This window comes from Alligator mississippiensis, chromosome 8, assembly GCF_030867095.1.
Source record: "Alligator mississippiensis isolate rAllMis1 chromosome 8, rAllMis1, whole genome shotgun sequence".
In the NCBI taxonomy this organism is placed as follows: Eukaryota; Metazoa; Chordata; order Crocodylia; family Alligatoridae; genus Alligator; species Alligator mississippiensis.
The window spans coordinates 79460556-79478156 of NC_081831.1; positions in this window are offsets into that span (position 1 = coordinate 79460556).

The window sequence follows — 17601 nt, forward strand, 5'->3', positions numbered from 1 at the left end:
GTTTCCAACTACTTGAGTTGGTCTAATAAAAGATATCAGATTTACCCAAAGAACCTCGTCTGCCATCGACCTCAACAGGCATTTCTGCCAACGGGGTCCAGTTCAGATCCCTCACCCACTCTCTTTTGGGGATTTTACATCGCTTCATTCCCTGCCTTTGTTGCACCTTATTTCAGTCCGGATGTCAGCATATGATCCTGCAAGTTTCACGGCATTTCAGAGAAAGATCATTTGTCTCCCTGGGCCATCTCCTTGGTAATTCGTGAGTTAGTGTTTGGGGGAAAGAATAAAAGAGAGCGAGATTGTATTCTCTCAGGAAAAGTCAGATCTGGGACACCACGCTGGAAAAAAATAATTGTTCCCATTATCATCCTTGTCTCTAGCTTTACACTGAGGGGGGAAATATGTCCGAATAGATAGCTACACTGGCAATGCAGATAAGGAGGGAGCAGGGAAACATTCCCACTGCGGTGATAAGTATTCGCACACTTAGCGAACACGACCACACACAATACGCGTCCTAGTGTGAAAGGGACACGGCAACCCCAGGTAATTTCCCCAATTGTTTTCAGATGATTAAGGCCGTATGTCAACAAGTCTTTCCTTGTCCCGGGGAGGCCTCTCAACCTGGATATGCAGAGTCGACATCAGTCGATTAAAATATCAAGTCTTTGGTCTACGTGCCTGTTAGCACCGAAGCAGCAAGAGGTGTCAGCTAAAACCGGCTGAGTTCACAGAGGCACGAGCCGGAGTATTTTGCTCCTTTCAGCACGAGGGAGACGGAAAGTCACCATCACCAACTTGAAATCAGCCTTCCCGTTCATTTTGAGATAGAAGTGCCTAGGTTGAGACGTCTTTGAAACTCAGGGGACCCCCATATCCTTTCCCCTCCCTTGTGCAAGGTGAAGTTTCTTGTCTACCCTGGAGAACTTTTACAATCTTTGCATTCTCCCCTGCCTGACGAAGGGTGTTTGGACCCGAAAGCTTGCAAAGACAGACATTTTTTTTTTGGCTAGTATTTAGTTGATCTAATAAAATACATCGCCTCTAGCCCATGAGTTTTGTCAGCCTCTGCGTTTTAGAGCAACACAGCTACAAGTGATATCCTTGAGACTTGCATTATGTTGGTATTTTATGCACAGGAGCTCAAGAACTACCCATTTGCGAGCAGACCAAAGAAGGCCCTTGCCTACACAGCATTTTTCCAAGGGTCGGTGGCTAAAATCCCCCATTCTTCCACAGGCAAAAGCACAATGAAGTTGGGGAAACATGCCAGATTTGGATGATACGAGTCGCACCCCGAGGCCCGAAACACATCGAGCTTCCGTTGTGCCGGACGTTACATAGAGGACCCCTGCCCCGGGGAGAAGGGGATGGCAGGACCCCATTTCACAAATGGAGAGGTGGAAAGCCAAAGAAGCAAGGTGGCTTGCTCAGGGTCCCAGGACAAGCTACGACAGAGCCAGGAATCAGCCCCAGGTCTCTCAAGACATCCTGGAGTGGTTTTATCCATGAGATCCTCCTCCCTGAAATGGGGCCAAGGGAAAAGTGAGGCCCAGATTCCTTGCATTGAAAAGCTCCCTCCTCTACAAGTATCTCTGTTAAAGTCATGCAAAAATCTAGAACTCGTGATTCAGAGAAGATACCTTTTATCAGACCAATTGAGAAATTGCAAATAAAAAAAAAAGTATCTTTTTCTGCAAGCTTTCAGGTTCACCCTTCATTCAGGCTCAGGAAAAGTTAAAGACGGTAAAAAGTCCCATATGTAGGAAATAAACATCATTTTTGCAAATCTGTTAAAGCCAGTGGCACACAGCACCCCTCATCTTGTCGACATGAGCTTTCATTTCTATAAGGACCCCAGGACTTTGGGCTAGTTCTATAAAGGATCTATAGAAAAAAGGCTTATAGGGTAAATCCAACCCTCCCCCCCACACACACCTTTACAAATGCTTCTTTAGAAAACCCACGGACTTACCCTTGCAAACAGCATTTAAAAATGCTCTAAACTCAGCACTTACGGGGGGGAAAAAACGCAAGGCTTCCTGCTAAATTAAATTGAACCTTTTTACATAATAGATCGCTCACAGCTATTTGTAAGGAAGTGACAAAGCTGCTCCAGATCTTAAGATATTGCAAGCGAGGTTCACAGATGCACTTATGTAAATATTTTCTGACAACTCGGCTGCTAGTGGAAACATTTTTTGAAGTTATCAAAAAGAATTTAAAGCGTTTCTCCAATCGAGTCATTAACTCTTCATTTTCATGGTAGCTAAAAACAAAGACACCGAGCGAATGATGTACTTGTATGTATGGATGGATTATTGCCTTGAAACAGTATGTCTTGTAGTATTAGGCATGGCTTTACAATGAAGCTCTGCTCTGGAAAGGGAGGGGGGGAGAAACGAGAGTGTGCTTAAGATACTCTGCTTAGTCTCTGCCCTCTACATTTTTTAAAAAGCCATATCGCGTCCTTTGATTTTCATGGATCTGCTTGGGCAGATCTAATTCAAAGCAGGGTTTTCATGTTTATCTTTCTAGAGAACATGATCGGCGCTTAACCCATTCATTGATCTCTACCGTAAGCACGTTCCTGGATGCATCGTTCTCTAACCTGGAACAGGCTTCCTAGTCATTTGTTCGCCAGACATAACATGAAACCAACTTAGGCAGAGTAATTGGTATTACATGCTGAAAGAAAAGTCAGGGTCCAGACAGCTTACCAAACACATGCACAATTCAAAAATACAGAGCGCATCACCCTGCGGACATATCCCGTTTCTGAGGGCTACAAGACAAAAATCCTAATAGCTTGTTGTCGTGCTAGATGCATTTATCGGTGTCAGACAAGCTTTCCACTCGGCGGAGTTCCCTTACACGTGATCCAGGCAGTTTAGTAAAATGAAGTATTTTTTAACTGTAACATTACGTTTGTACGAAAATCCACATCCTTAATACACGAAGACCAGAATTGAATTCATCATGAACTGTAAACAGCAAAGTGGCATTCATTCATTCATAGCTTTATTATAGATCCAAATTTTACAGGAAACATTATTTACAAAAATCCACACTGTGTCCCAAACTACTGGATTTTGTATTTGGGTCTCTGGTTTAGGTGAAAGCTCTGTGATAATATGCATCCAGACAGCTTTCCCTATGCATACACATCCAAGCCACTTCAAGCATGCAAGACAAAATATTCCAGCTCAGGTCAGCAGTAATTTATGTTGCTAAAAGGAGCTCTAATACGGGCTGGTTTCTCACGGTAGCACGAGTCTGTGCTTAGGTCCTAATGGGAGATGCCCACCTCTTTGACCACCCCCTTTCGGGGGACCAGCCGTCATACCCATGGCAGATCAGTTGATGGCGAAGTGCCAGGAGATCACATCTGAAGTGCAAGAGCTGTTCAGCAGGCCTTTCAACCATATAATTCATTCCATTTCTCAAGGCAGAATAGGGCCTTGAGAGCGATCGCCTTTCACGGTACAAAACCAGGTACCACTCTTGCTCCTTAGGCTAATTTGCAAGGGACCCGGATGAGTTTACAGTATTATCTACTGATGAGAGCCGTAGTTGGGATGTGGAAGTATTATATAATACAGTGAATACACTTGCACTTAAATGGATTTAAAGCTCTGGCACTGCCCACATGCAGAGACTCCGGCAAACGTTATTTGTCAGTTCTAATCTAGTCCCATCTCTTCTCTTCCGTTGCCCGACTCCTCCTCTTGAGGACAAGGATTTTCACTATGGCTAGGGACAGAAGTTACATACAAACCGGTATAAGAGATCGGAAACCAGTTCAAATCTGCAGCACAACAGAAGTTCAGTGGACATAAACCGCTTTGCAAATGGCCGAAACCAGTTTTAAGATAAACCTGGGTGGATGTAGTATGAGGCTTCACTGATTTAGGTTAAATTAGTTTTTTGAGCTTCTGTCCCAGATCCCCTCCAGATTCAAATTCACTTACAGTCCCCCAGCATCCCAGGATGCTTTGCACATCCCCCACAACCCCCCCCCTCACATGGTGGGCAGGATAACTTTGGCCCAAGCTGTCTGCTCTAGCCAAGCAGGGAGACGTACTCTAGCGCCCCCTGGCTTCTGGCCTGAACCACTGCAGGCATGTGGCTGCATTTCTGGAATCAAAAGTGAATGTCTGTTCACTCACTTACGGGTTCAATCTATGCAGCTTCGACTAACCTGCAAAGATTGAAAAGATTCAGCCTCAAGCTTTTTGGCTGTCTGTACTTGGCTGATGAGAAAACCCCTCTAAACCATCTTCTCTGCCCAGTTGACAGGCTTTATGGCATGCTGATTGGGAGTGAGTGGGCGCTACTCAATTCTCAACGGCATGGAGGTGGTAGAGACAAGTCTATGTGGGCCATGATTTTTCACTTTAGATTGCCCAAACACCAGCCCCTTTACTGCCATTTAACTCGCCCACAGCCAATTTCTGCTACTAGACCAAGAGACTTTGGTACCAACGTCCCACTAAAAGTCAATGAGAGCAAGGCACTTTCCTCCTTTAAACGTCCAGCCTCAGTTTATGTCTGTGACAGCAGCACACTTGAATGACAAAGGAATGGGGAACGTCACATGAAATAACCAACCTGACACCTGTATCCCAAGCTGAGAAAATCCCAGGACGTCTTCAACAGAAGCTGGAACATCAGGAATTGCCTTTTGCAATGCTTGGTTCATTACTTTCCAAACTCATCATGAACCAGGCTCCCAGTGAAGGGTTCAGTCCTGCTTCAGCTGATGCTGGTGTTCGTGATTATCTCTGAGGAACGCCAGTGGCTTCCACGAGCTGGGTCACAGCCTGGGAAGTTCCCCCCGCAGGCAGGGCTTTGCGGGATTGAAGCCCTGCAGTTGCTAGATGGGGAGGAAGAGCCAACTTTCTTTTAGGCCTGTGATCATTCATGCGCTTCTCATTACTCGGCACATGCACAGAAGTAATGTGCAGAGCGATCATTCAGAAAATCAGGGGCCCATTATGCTAGACAAAGCAGACACTCGCAATAATCGGACAGTCCGTGCACAAAAGAGCAAGTGAAAAACAGCGCTGCATAGGGTGGCTAGACCTCCTACAAAGATCTGCACCAACCCCTGGACTCAAGCCCATCATTTCTGTTTCATATAAGTCTGCATTTGCTTGGTTGCTGGAATTGCAGGGTAGAGGGGATGAGTACCTCCCATCTTGGGTGTCAGGAAACAGACACTGTTAAAGACCAAGGACTATCAGCTTTTTCAGCTTCATCTCATAGCCTCATTCAAGGTAGGCAAATCCTACTCAGCATCGTGCAAGAGGGTCTTTTCATCATGGTGCCTTTAGCCATATATTTATGGTGCACACTAGCGCATCCTGTGTGGAGGCAGCATTCAGTGGTGAGTTTCTCTGGGACACCCACAAGTGAATAAGCAGCCTCATTTCCAGGGCAGAGGACCTGAGATCCAGTCTTCTGAGTGGCCACCTTGCCACAGCTGGGAGAGGTAATGAGGTCTGTCACTCAACCTTTCTGGGCAGCTGCCTTGTAACATGCGTGTGGACGGACAGACACGCATGCACGCTTGGAGACTTGCTATTCCAAAGGCAAGAGCAGGATGAAAAAAGAAATGTGCTTGAGCAAGAAGATGCTTTCACCAGTTCCTAGAAACTCCTCGTGCTCTGTTGACTTCATCTCTTTCCTAAAACGCTGCAGCATAATTGAAGGCACAGGTGAGCTGTCAAGGGAGGAATCGAGGCACACTGTGTGCTCAAACAAGCAAACAAAAAAATCCCAGACAAAGACTTGCTGGCAATCACCCTGCTCCAAACAGCCATGTGGGAATGACTTCCACAACGTCAAGCCAAAAGCATTAGCACCTCCTACGCCTATCAGCAGCCAGTTATGATCTGCTGTTCAAGTCAGCACTCCTGAATTATGTAACGTATCAAAAGAACACCAGTGTTTATAATGTGCTTCTTCATCGTGTGGAAAGGGAAATTGATAGGAACACGAGGCCTCCGTGTTTGCAAGATGAAAAGGAAAGAACAATAAAGACAGCCTGCTTTGAGCTTACCAGACTCTGACATGTCATAATAACGATAAGCACTGAATCATCTCCCTGGTAGACCTCGTGAGCCACTTTCACTTTAAAAAATTATATGTTATTTTATTCTTATATATTATATTACAAATATTATTGCATATATTGATATTTACAATATTACTCCCAATATTATTGATACATTATATATATATATTGTGTTAGTATTATGTTACAAATACATATTTATTATTGCATATATTAATATTACAATATTACTCCCAGTATTATTTATACCTAATATAGATTATATATTAGTATTTATTATTGCATATATTATTATTGACAAGATTGCTTCCAATATCATGTATACATTATAATATTATACATTAATATTTATTATTGAATATATTAATATTTATAATGTTGCTTCCATTATCACATATACATATTATAGGTACACATGATATTGGAAGCAATGTTATAAATATTAATATATGCAATAAGAAATGTTAATCTATAATAATAAATAGTAATATGTAATATGATAATATTATTAATATTATATGAGATATATATATAGAGAGAGAGATATAAAGCAGCTGTGCTGTTATATTCCTGATGCATCTGCAAGGCAAGGCATCGTGTGGTGTTGGGCTGCATTACATTATTTCCCTCGTGGGTGACCTGTAAAGGGTTTTTAGACATGGAGTCGGTGCATAAGGAAGACCTCGGCGTTCTCCCCTAAAATCCAGAAGTCTTTTCACCTCTTCCCCCCTTGCCTGCCTCAGCTTTATTTATTTCAGCCATGTCAGGTGCGTCTCTTCCCTGTTTCTGTGGAAGACTTTTGGGAAGAGTCTCGGAGGCACGCTGGGAGCTCTTAAATGAAGCTGGAAGAACGCTGTTTCACAAAGATACCTGCCTCTCCATACCTCTCTTGTCCTCTCTACTACCTATAAGTTGGAGCCACGTGCAGAAGGAGAGACAAGCAGTGGGCAGCCGTTCCTAGAAAGGCTTCCTGCTCTTTCTAGGAATCAACTGGCCCACGACTTGTCTCTCCTTTGGTGCCTTGCATCTAGCTGCAGCAAGGTAAAGATCTCGGGGACGGAGGACAACCCAGAGGCTCTCCCCTTCCTAGCAGCATGGCCAAACCCACAGGAGAGGAATCCTGGGGTCGAATCCCAGCTCTGCCACTGATGCGCTACATGACCTTGGGCAGATCATTTAACCTCTCTGCTCTTATTTCCTCTCTAGCTCTTTGCCTGTTTGTATTCCACATCCAAGCATGCTCTCATGCTGGGTGTCTGCCCAGGACCTAAGGGGCCCTAATTTGTGTGGGGAGCTCCCAGCTGCGACTAACCCTAGCAATCACCACTGTCAGGGCTTATGGAAAGGCTTGGGGTATGTGATGGGGTCAAATCCTTCATCCCAGGTCATGGACCTGCAACACAGCAGCTTCTTGCCTCATGGCTGTTTTAACCTCACGTAATAACCAATGAATTTGCAAAGTCCCAGGTCTGGCAGGGACTCCTGGGAGACACACTCCACAGCTCAGGGAGGGCTGCCCCCCTCCCACCCTCTTCCCCTGATAGTGAATAACAAATAACGCCACCTCCCCCCGGCTGCATAACACAACTGCAGCGCCTCTGTCTCGCTGGGGTCCCAAGCGGTGCCCCCACGCAGCCCCATGGTGGCTGGCTCCAGGAGTTGTGAGAGGCGGCAGAAAGCCCAGAGCACTTGCTATCTAACTGGTAATTACTTTCTGGTGAAGACTGAAAAATGGGTCATTAAAACCATATTAAACTGGTTGCATTAATACAAAACCCTGATTTACATTTTTCCCACCGAGCCATTCTTTCCCCGGCGCGCTGCACGGGCGACTAGTCTAATCCCCGCCAAAGAGCAGGGCCACAGCAATGTCCTGCCCCGATCGGTTTTGGGCCGGGGAACCCCCGTCTATACTACTGCCCTGCTTGCTGCTAGCCGCCCTTCCCATCACTGCCGTCGGCAGCCCTCTCTCTTCCCAATGCACAGGCTTCGCCGCCACCCGCTACAGCACCCGGCACAATTAATAACGCAGCATATATAGGTCACTATCAGCTCTATTAATTTTATCTCGGAAAGACTCGCACATTTTCTAAACAAGTCTAGCCCTTTGGGGGGCGAAACCGTAATTTGCAGTGTGACTGCAAGTCCATATCACATCATAGATCAATTAGGTTGAACACTCCAGTATATTAATCTGATTCACACTTAGCAAAGGCAAATATTGCTAATTGCTGCATTACAGTATTGCCTGCCTTTCTCAAATATGTATTATGGAAAGCAGGGATCTATTATGTGGAGCTACTGAATAAAATTAGCGGGGTGGTAAACACACAGAGGAGGAGAAAGTCTGCATTCATTCACCTCTTTTGTTTTTTCTTAATCAGGATCTGCCTCTCTGCCCTGATGCGCTGGCTCTGTTCAAGGCAATCCCCACCTCCCAAAGCCACGACCATCGTCCCAGTGAGCAGTGGCAAGCAGCATTTTTGCTACACTTAACTGTTTTTAAGGCGATGAACTGAAGGTTAGAGGATTTCAGGGACATTCAGTAAGTCTCCAAGTCTATTTTCTTTGCCCCCCAAGGGCTTGGCTTCACTAACAAACAAGTGAATTCAATTTAGTGAAAGCCATCAAGTTACTTGTGGTTAGCGCACGACCTTCTGACGAGGCGGGGTAAAGAAGGAGACGGGAGAATCAGCATCGAGCCAGGTCACATCAGAGCATTGTAGGAAAGTAGGAGAGGAAGGGACCTCACAAAGTCATCTAGCCCAGCCCCCTGCAGAGCTAATACAGAGCCAGGACTTCTCCTTGCCTGGATTCACTTCTCCATAGAGGGACAGCCGATTCCACTGGTTAAAAGTCCAATTTAAATGTGATTAAATGTCCTAGGGAAGACTTGGCTCCAATTCCAGGCTCTGCTCCCAATCAGTCACATGGCCTGGGCAAGTCATTAACCCTCCCTCCCTCTGTCTGTCTTTTCTATTTCAGATTTCAAGCCATTTGAAAAGAGTCTCTGTGCATTTGTACAGCTCCTAGCACCATGGGGTCACAGCCTCCACCAGGGTCCTCCATAAGGCCATCATCCCAGCACCGTACGGCCACCATACAAGCATCTTACAACAGAAATAAGCATAAAGACAAGGCCAAATGACAGCAAGAAGAATACTTGGTATTTGTGAAACGGTTCACACGTTCAAAACCTTTTCAGCCGCAGCTCCCATAGCCCGAGTTCACAACCCATGAGTCTGCTAAAGGGGAACACGGGCCCATAAAGAGATACGCCAGCATTTGGGCTGCTTCTTCAACGGGAATCCCGTATGAAATGCCTGACGAAGAATGCAGAGATTAATCTGCCATAAAACGGCCAGTAAATTCAACAGAGACGCTCTTTTGCGTCCTCCGCGCTTCTGCGACATATGGAACAATTCAGATCCTGGGATTCACTCCACGGAGCACAGCTGAGAAGGGGGCTCTGCATTTTCGGAGCGTACGAGACCGTGCGTTGAGCACCTAAACGTCCGATAAATCAGGCAGGCTGACGAGCAGCGCCGCAACCGCATGAAACGCAATGATTCACGATTCTGGGGAGCGCTCCGTAGGTGCACCCCTATAGACAGGGGAGGCGCAGCCATGGAGGATGGAGAAGCCAAACCGTTGATTTCCTGCCTTCGGCTGACATCACGGGTTTACTATTTGCTGCTGGAAGCCTCCTTGCTCAGAAGCTTTTACCAGACCTCTCGTATCTCTTCTGTACAAGCTTGGGGAAAGGCAGGCTATTCTCAGGTGGGCGACAAAGTAAAACGTTCCCTAATTGATTCTGCTGAGAGCTTGCACAGCTGTGTGCATTATAAATTATTATTTCTGCCTTGAAAAACGTGATCGTGCTGGCTGGGGCTACGCTGGGTCTCTCTCACTTCCAGCAAGACATGTCCCTGGATAAAGCCACCTCAAACGCTCTGTTCTGTTGGCGAGTCTCACTTCCAAAGTTGTGCATCCCGTGGATAATATTTCCTGCCTTTCCCCCCACACCACCGCCAGCCACCTCTAATTTTAAAAAAATAAAAAATCTAAAGGGGATTTAAACTCTTACACTTGGGAAGTCCACGGCCAGAGACATCCTGGTATTCATCATACTAACACTGCACGATGTACGAAACAACACACAGCATTTAATTTGATGTCGTCTGCAATCACTGCCTCTCCATAGTCACCTTACCAGAAGTCCACATTTACTTATAGTATCCAAACTACTTCTATTGTTCAATACAGTACTATCAAAGAATGAGGCCTCTCGGTTCTCATTGATATTATTATCATTATTATTATTGTTAATGATCATGGGTTGTTCTCTGCACTTTATTCAGACCCAAGTTGATTTATTGGGCAGGTGGCTAGTTTAATACAGTTTATGGATCCAAATGCAATAGTGTCGTTCATGGATGAGAACAGCCTGCGTCAAAAGCAGAGCCAATGTGATGCTGTCCTCAGAAGGCAAGATGAGCTTGAGAAGCCAGTTTCATCCCCTCCCCGAAATGAGACGGCAATGGAGGAGGTTTGCAACAAGGATGAGGTCCATAGTGGAGGTGTCCTGGAGTCACAGCACCAGGGAGGACAGGATGCATCTCTGCCCCGTCTCCTACCACGGGAAGGATGCCGGGTCTGTACGCTCCATACTTGCATAGTTTCACAGGGAACAAAATGTGCCCAGACCCCTTGAGAGACAGAGGGTCTGTTCTCAGCAAGGATTGAAGCCAGGGAGAAGACAGCAGAGCTTAAGACACCAAGGGTATGGACTGTAGAGCTGGCATCTCCGTGGTATGCAAGGGACTCTCAACTTTCCTCCGATAGGAAATTTGGAAATGAGTTGACCCATAACCAAGACACACTAAAGCCTACAGATCCAGGGGAAAAAAAAAATGTTCAACCAACATAACACCTTGACAGCAGCTGCACCCTGAGACTGAAAAGGTGCTTTTGCAAGCAGAAACAATGGCGTTAAATAATCACCAAAAATAGGAACAGCCGACACATCACCTGGAGGCGAGGGGTGGTTTTGGCCACTGATGTGCATTTCGGTACCAGAAAAAAAAAAAAAACAGTGAAAAATAATGTGAACACTGAAGTTATGGCCATTGAAATGGGGTTTTCTAGAGCCTTTTTTTATTAAGGATGTAATCCGATTAGTGCTCAGGCATTTTGTTTGTAATAAATGAAGTGCACATCATTTACTTCCATCTGAAATTTGGCATTTTGAGTCCCCCACTGGGAGACCATTACGGATGTATCACTATTATGATGATAGAAATAGTGCAGACGGGTCTAAATCTTGCTATATCAGACAAGAGACGTCCTAATAAAATGGTCCTTGCCCCAGAAAGCTTACAGTCCAAGCAGCAGCTCACAATCTAAGTCAATCTGTTTGAGATTAGTTAGCTCTTTTTTTTTTTTTTTTTGTAGAACAATAAATAAAAGGGGGGTTTAGATTGTTTTCTTTTGTGCTTTTGCAATTAAAAAAAGTCAGCTTTGATGCAAAGCATTCCATTTGCAGTCCATTTGACTTTAATATAGATTAGTGCCTCAAGGCTTTTGCTGCTATTAGGATATTTTGAAAGGAAATAAAAATAAAATAGACAAGATGCAAGCATTTAAGATGCTACCACTGTGCATTCAAATGCAGTAGTTGGGAGCTTTTGTCTTTGTTCGGCGTACATACCAACGTGCAAAACACTGCGGGGCATATATATTATTTTTAAGCCTGTAACCCGCCGTTGACACTGCGGTCTGTAAAGAACCTTAGGAGTCAGGTCCATAATCAGTAGATTAAAGGAGGACTGTATATAATGCACAGGAGGCTGCTTTAGTGTTTATTTTCAATTACTCAATATAAAGGAAATAAGCACACAAGCAGGCAAATTAAAATAACTCAAAGGTTCACAAGGGAGGTAGGGGTAAGGCTCCCTCGCCATCTCAGACTCTTCCCCTTATGTCAAGGCCAGCAAGAGTATTCTGTTCTTAATGAGTTAACCTCTTATTATTCAAGTTTAATGGGTATATGCATTAGTTTAACCCTATAGCCTCAGGAGGCAGAATTTCCTGGTGTTAATAATTACATGGCGCACGTGCACATCCTCTCGACCCTCTGCTAGTAGTTAGTAAGCCGTGTAAAATGCCAACCCAGGCCAAAGCCGTAGGATTAAAGTTCTCCAGCAGATGAAAAACAAATCCCACCCCTGATAGTGAGAAGCTCTCTGGAGTCCTGCGTTTCCTGGAAGGCAGGATCTCACTTCCCCTGCGCCGCAGCGAGGCTCAGCATCGGCCTTTCCATCCCATTACCCCCAGCTAGTGACCAGTTTGATGGACCAGTACCAATTCGTTCTTGCTTTTGTTTTCAAGGTGGTATTTTGCACAAGTCCTGCCGCCACCAACGAAGCACCGGGCTCTAGCGATCCAGGCAGTCTCACCATTTCAGCAATTATCACTTGGGCCAAAATTTGCACAGACGCTCGAGGCTGTGTGCACACACACCCCTACATATAAAGTAACCCACCTCTGTTCCTTTCCTCTGTGCCTTTGTGGAAAAGAAATGAACTGCAAAATGGAGCCTTGACAAGGCCCGCTATTTCATCTCTGAGGATTTTATTCTGCCCTTCCAAAGACTTTGCTTTATTTACATTTTTTGGACTAAAAACTGCACCCTTTTTGCCTCTGAGAACTGGGGGGGGAAGTCTGTTAAAAGTCACATTCCTCCACACTTTTGTTTGAAAAATCCTGGCGCAGCATTCATCTGGAAATGGGTCTGGCACTGTTTGCAACATGTGCGCCCCTTCGCTAAGCTTCCTCCCGAAAAGGGCCCGTGTTCCAACTCCTATCAAGATGTGCAAGCGCTTGGATTTCAGGTAGTCTTGGGTTTCATTGAAAACATCTCACCATGTCAGATTTTATCACATCTGCGTGTTGATTTAAGATTCTCCGCGTTAAGGCCAGAGCCTGCTCCAGCACATGGCCTGAATAACCACGTTCCTGTGAGGCTGTGGATAAGAAACCCTCCCATCGGGGCGAGGAGTCGGCAGAGCTGCTCCACGGCTGCCGCACCACCCTAGCAAGCCTCTGGTGGTCCCTCCGTGATGGGGGCCGTTGCTGCCCGGTTTAGATATGCCTACATTTATTTATGAGCTTTAAGCCCGCTGCACCGACCCATGCAAAGATCCTGCTCCCCTCAAAGCTAAAGTCGGTGGTATCTGATGGCCCCACCTTGGATGATGCATCAGCCACCGAAGCGAGGACCCCCTCAAGCTGACAGCATAAGTCTTTTGGCTCTGGTTGTGGGATGCAACAGACTCATCTTCTCCATGAACTATGCACAGGGAGACACAAGGACGCACAGATCAAGGATGAGGGCAACCCAGCTGCCTTCAGAACTGCACCAGGCACAGCAAGGCTCGTCTGCGGGGCCTTTCCTCACCTTCATCAGTAGTGGCCTTAGGGTTGTTGGGGTCCTGGCCAAGTGAGTCATTTGGGGCCCCTTAGAGGCTTGGTTTTGATGACCTACAAGCAAGTTGGACATTTTCCACTTCAATTTTCACTTTGCCCTATCCATGAAACTGCAATGAAAGCATCTTTGTGCAATATTGATAATACAACTATTCAATGTTGCTGCAAAATTCTGGGTCCCCCTCAAGTGTGGTCGCCCAGTTTGCCCACCCCTAAGGCCACTACTGCCTTTACGTCTGTGACCAACAGGGACAGGATCGACCCAGCGGTTATTGGGGAAACTACGCTCTTCCAACACGACCTGTTCAAAACCCCTGATTTGAAACAGGGCCTGTTATAGCCAACACAAAACCCCTGGCCTGCATAAGATTTGCAACACCAGAAAGGAAAAGGGCACAGGACTGGCGAATCCAGGATGCAGAGAGACTGTTTGGGCAGCAAACGTAACCTGTATGTCCCCAGAGACCAACAGCAAGGAGAGAATGGGTCCGGGTGCAGGGGGGCAACGTCCACAAGGAGCTTCAGCCATGGAGCAGGAGTCTCTCCCTTGCCATGCAGACCACAATATATACATAGCCCATTCGCTAGCATGGATTTGGTGCAGGGAGGGGGTATCAGGACCTTCATTTGATGCCTACCCCAGCCCAAGGGCAAGGAGTGCAGTTAGCGAGTTACCTGCGGGTCATTCAGAGCCACAATCTGCCAGCTCCTGGCTGTCCTTGCGTTGTGAGCCAACATCAATCAACTAGCACGTAGCGTGGCCCATGACAGTAACAAGGCACATGTCAATATATGGAAAGGGAAACAGAGACAGAGCCAACTAAATCAGCCCCGTCACCCAAGGTAGTCTCCAGGGACTAGCCCCATGGGGGACACTCACTGCTGTCCAAGAGCAAAGGAAGGATCAGCGATGGCAAGGAGTCAATGGAAGAGAAACAAAGAGCACGTACAGTCCTTTGTCGAGCTGCACATCACAACTCAGTTGCTGAAACAAAGAACTACAGCTGCCTTTGACAGTGTAACTAATCTAGCATCCCCCTCCTCCCTCGCAACGCCCTCTTAAATCTCTTCTTAATCATGGCACACTTAAAAGGGATGAGGTTATTTTTAGTGATGCAGCAGCTACCGGGGAGGCATTGGGTTTCCACTACATAACACGATATCCTGAGAGGACGGCAAGGGAGGACGAGTTGCTTCCAAAAATGGGAGCTCTGGCTGGAATTCCTCCAAAAGGGAGCAACAGATGAGCTAATCTATGACCTTTAACCTCTTGCAAGCATGCTACTCCAATTGGTTTTGGTGGAGCCTGCGGACAACTATCTGAAGGCACAATTTCAGCCTATTCTTTGGCTGGATCTTCTACCAAAATATGCTTTTTGCAACCCATGGAAAACCCTTTTGACTTGGCTTGTGGGGCCTGTTGGCTTAGTGCATTACAGAGTGTTATAACGGTGTGACTCCACTTAAAAAGTCTGCAATTCAACTAGGGTAAGTGAAGAGACCCGAGACCCACCCCAAATCCACAGCAGCCACGTGGATCCCACATAACCCAACACAAAAGGCCTTTTCAGCCACATGCAGAATCAGGTCTGTACCCTTTGACCCTACAAAAGCACCCAGCCCAGGGGCCAAGCTTGGACATGCTAGAGCAGGATAGCTCTGGGAGGAGGTATCAAGGGATTTCCACCCCCTTGTCCATGCCAGCCACAGCTACCTGGCACTAAAAAGAAACGCATGCATTTTCCCTAATTTCAGTTCCACGTGTCACTCTCTTCACAATAACTAAAAAACACAGAGGTCTTTTCCCTACAAAATGACTACTGTATAACGCTCAAGTGTCTTAGGATTCCTCCCAGAGACAATGACTCCCATAAGACTAGTGGTGGGGCACACACATAATAGAGATTTCCAAAAAAAAGAGCCTGAAGTGGAACAACTCACTGTAGGTAAAGTTAAGCACATGCTCAAGCAGGAGCCTAAATTCACCTCCTCAACCACTCCTTTTCTAGAGCCCGGTGAATACAATATGAATGGACATGTCTGCACGACTATTTGGTTGGTGAAGGTCAACGGCTAGAGCACAGCTGTTTTCATCATTTCACACTGAAGATAGACCTGCTCTTTAGGCAGGGTTCATTACAGAAGAAATCCTAACCCTCCGGATTTACCGAACCACCAAGTCCAACATCTTCCTGCTAATTTTAACCACCCCGATGTGATAAATAACCACAACAAATATTGAGAATAAGGCACGGCCTTCTACAGAGTCCTTCCTCCATCATGAAACTGCACAGCCTTTTTAGGGAGATAATGCTTCTTATCCCCACTTCACAGATAGAGGAAATCAAAGTGTAGGAAACCAAGTGTAAAATATGTTCCCGAGGTCAATTTGCTTAAACACCCACAGATTTCTCCCCGTTGTGCCGTGCTGCAACAGCCCAAGTTTTCCGGGGCGGCGTGAAGAGTGGGGCACTAAGGAAAAGTGGTGATTTGCAAATAACCACACACCCATGGCTGCGTTGTGAACCATGGCTAATTTAATACCCACACATGCTTATTAGAACTATTCAGGCCTGCGCTGCAATCAGCTTGTTTACACATTTCTCCATGACGACATTCAGATTATTATTTTAATTGCAAAACCCCTTCATTCAGTTGGAGTCTATTAGGAAAAGTCGTTCTCCTTTGCTGGGGAAAACTAGCACTTAACTGGAAGATGACCTGCCATTTGGAACAGCTGCAAGTGGTGACGCTCAGAGAGGAGGGGGCTGAGAGGGAGGGAGGAAGAGGGAGGAGAAGTTGCCTCTATTGGGAATGGTAGCAGCTGGAAATCTGGCAAATAGTATGGTCATCCCTTCCCAATAGCTTCATCAAGGGGCAGCCTACAAGAGCGACAAGCCTCCATTTACTACTTAAGCAACGTCCCGAGTGGGAAAGAGCCCCACCGCTTCTGTTACGAGGGGCTCTGCTGAGATAAAGTTTATACCCAGGCCACTAGAAGGTCCAATGGCGCCTGCATCACTGGGATGACAGTAGAGGAAGGGTCAGGCAAGGTCCTGTGCCTTCATTTGGAGCCAGAAGCCAACACAGGCTTTCAAAGCATTCATTGTGGGAGTCAAACGCTGAGGACAAATAGGAATAAGCTAGATCACGGAGGCTAAAAGGACTATGACAAGAGGTCTTCGAGGTTCCTAGTGAAGTCATGGGTTGATATGACCCCAGCTTGATAGGTCCAAGGCATAGCAAGAAGCGTTTGTCACCGACGTCATGGCAATGTGTTTCAATTGCTCCATGTAATAAGGAAAGATGGACATTTTAATCCTAATACTGTTTATCAGGGGTGGGCGGGTCAGGGTATAAAAAAGTGGCAGTACAGGAGGGTGAGCGGGCTGAAAGGAGCAAGCTTTAGGACCGCGGTCACTCTTTCCTCCAGCTCCTGGGTCTCCGGGGCCCATCATGATATAGCGGATCTATCAGCACCCCAAGCCTGAAAGTTATTCCCATCATGCCAGGCCCAAGGCACATAAATCAGTGACATCATGACAGCTCTTGCTAACTCCTGAACACCATCTCAAATCTGAGACTTGGCTTCCTGCTACTCGACCCCACTCCTACCTTCCTTCTCCTTCCCCACTTTGTTTTCCTCTTTCCTAGGGTTCCCCTTTTCCTTTCAATAAGAAACTAAGACCACCATCTTCTGCAACATTGCAATGAACCCAAGACCAAGGAAGGGGCTAAAAGCAGTGTCCTATGCACTCAGAGGTGGGTACAGATTTGCAAAGTCGGGGTGGGCAGGAAAGTGCCTGTTTCTCTGGCAGCAAGGTTTGCTAGCGACCGCCAGTACCAGAGACTGGAGCTATACTGTCCATCTTTCTTGTGCTACTCTGCATCCGTGTGCGTTGTGGGGGGTTATTTCTGGGGGTTTAATGAAGAACTGAATTTGGACACAGTCTCTCTACTCTCATCTCAATGCACTCTCTTTTTTGCCCCAAAAGACAATTATTGAAACTTCAATAGTATCAATAGCCAGG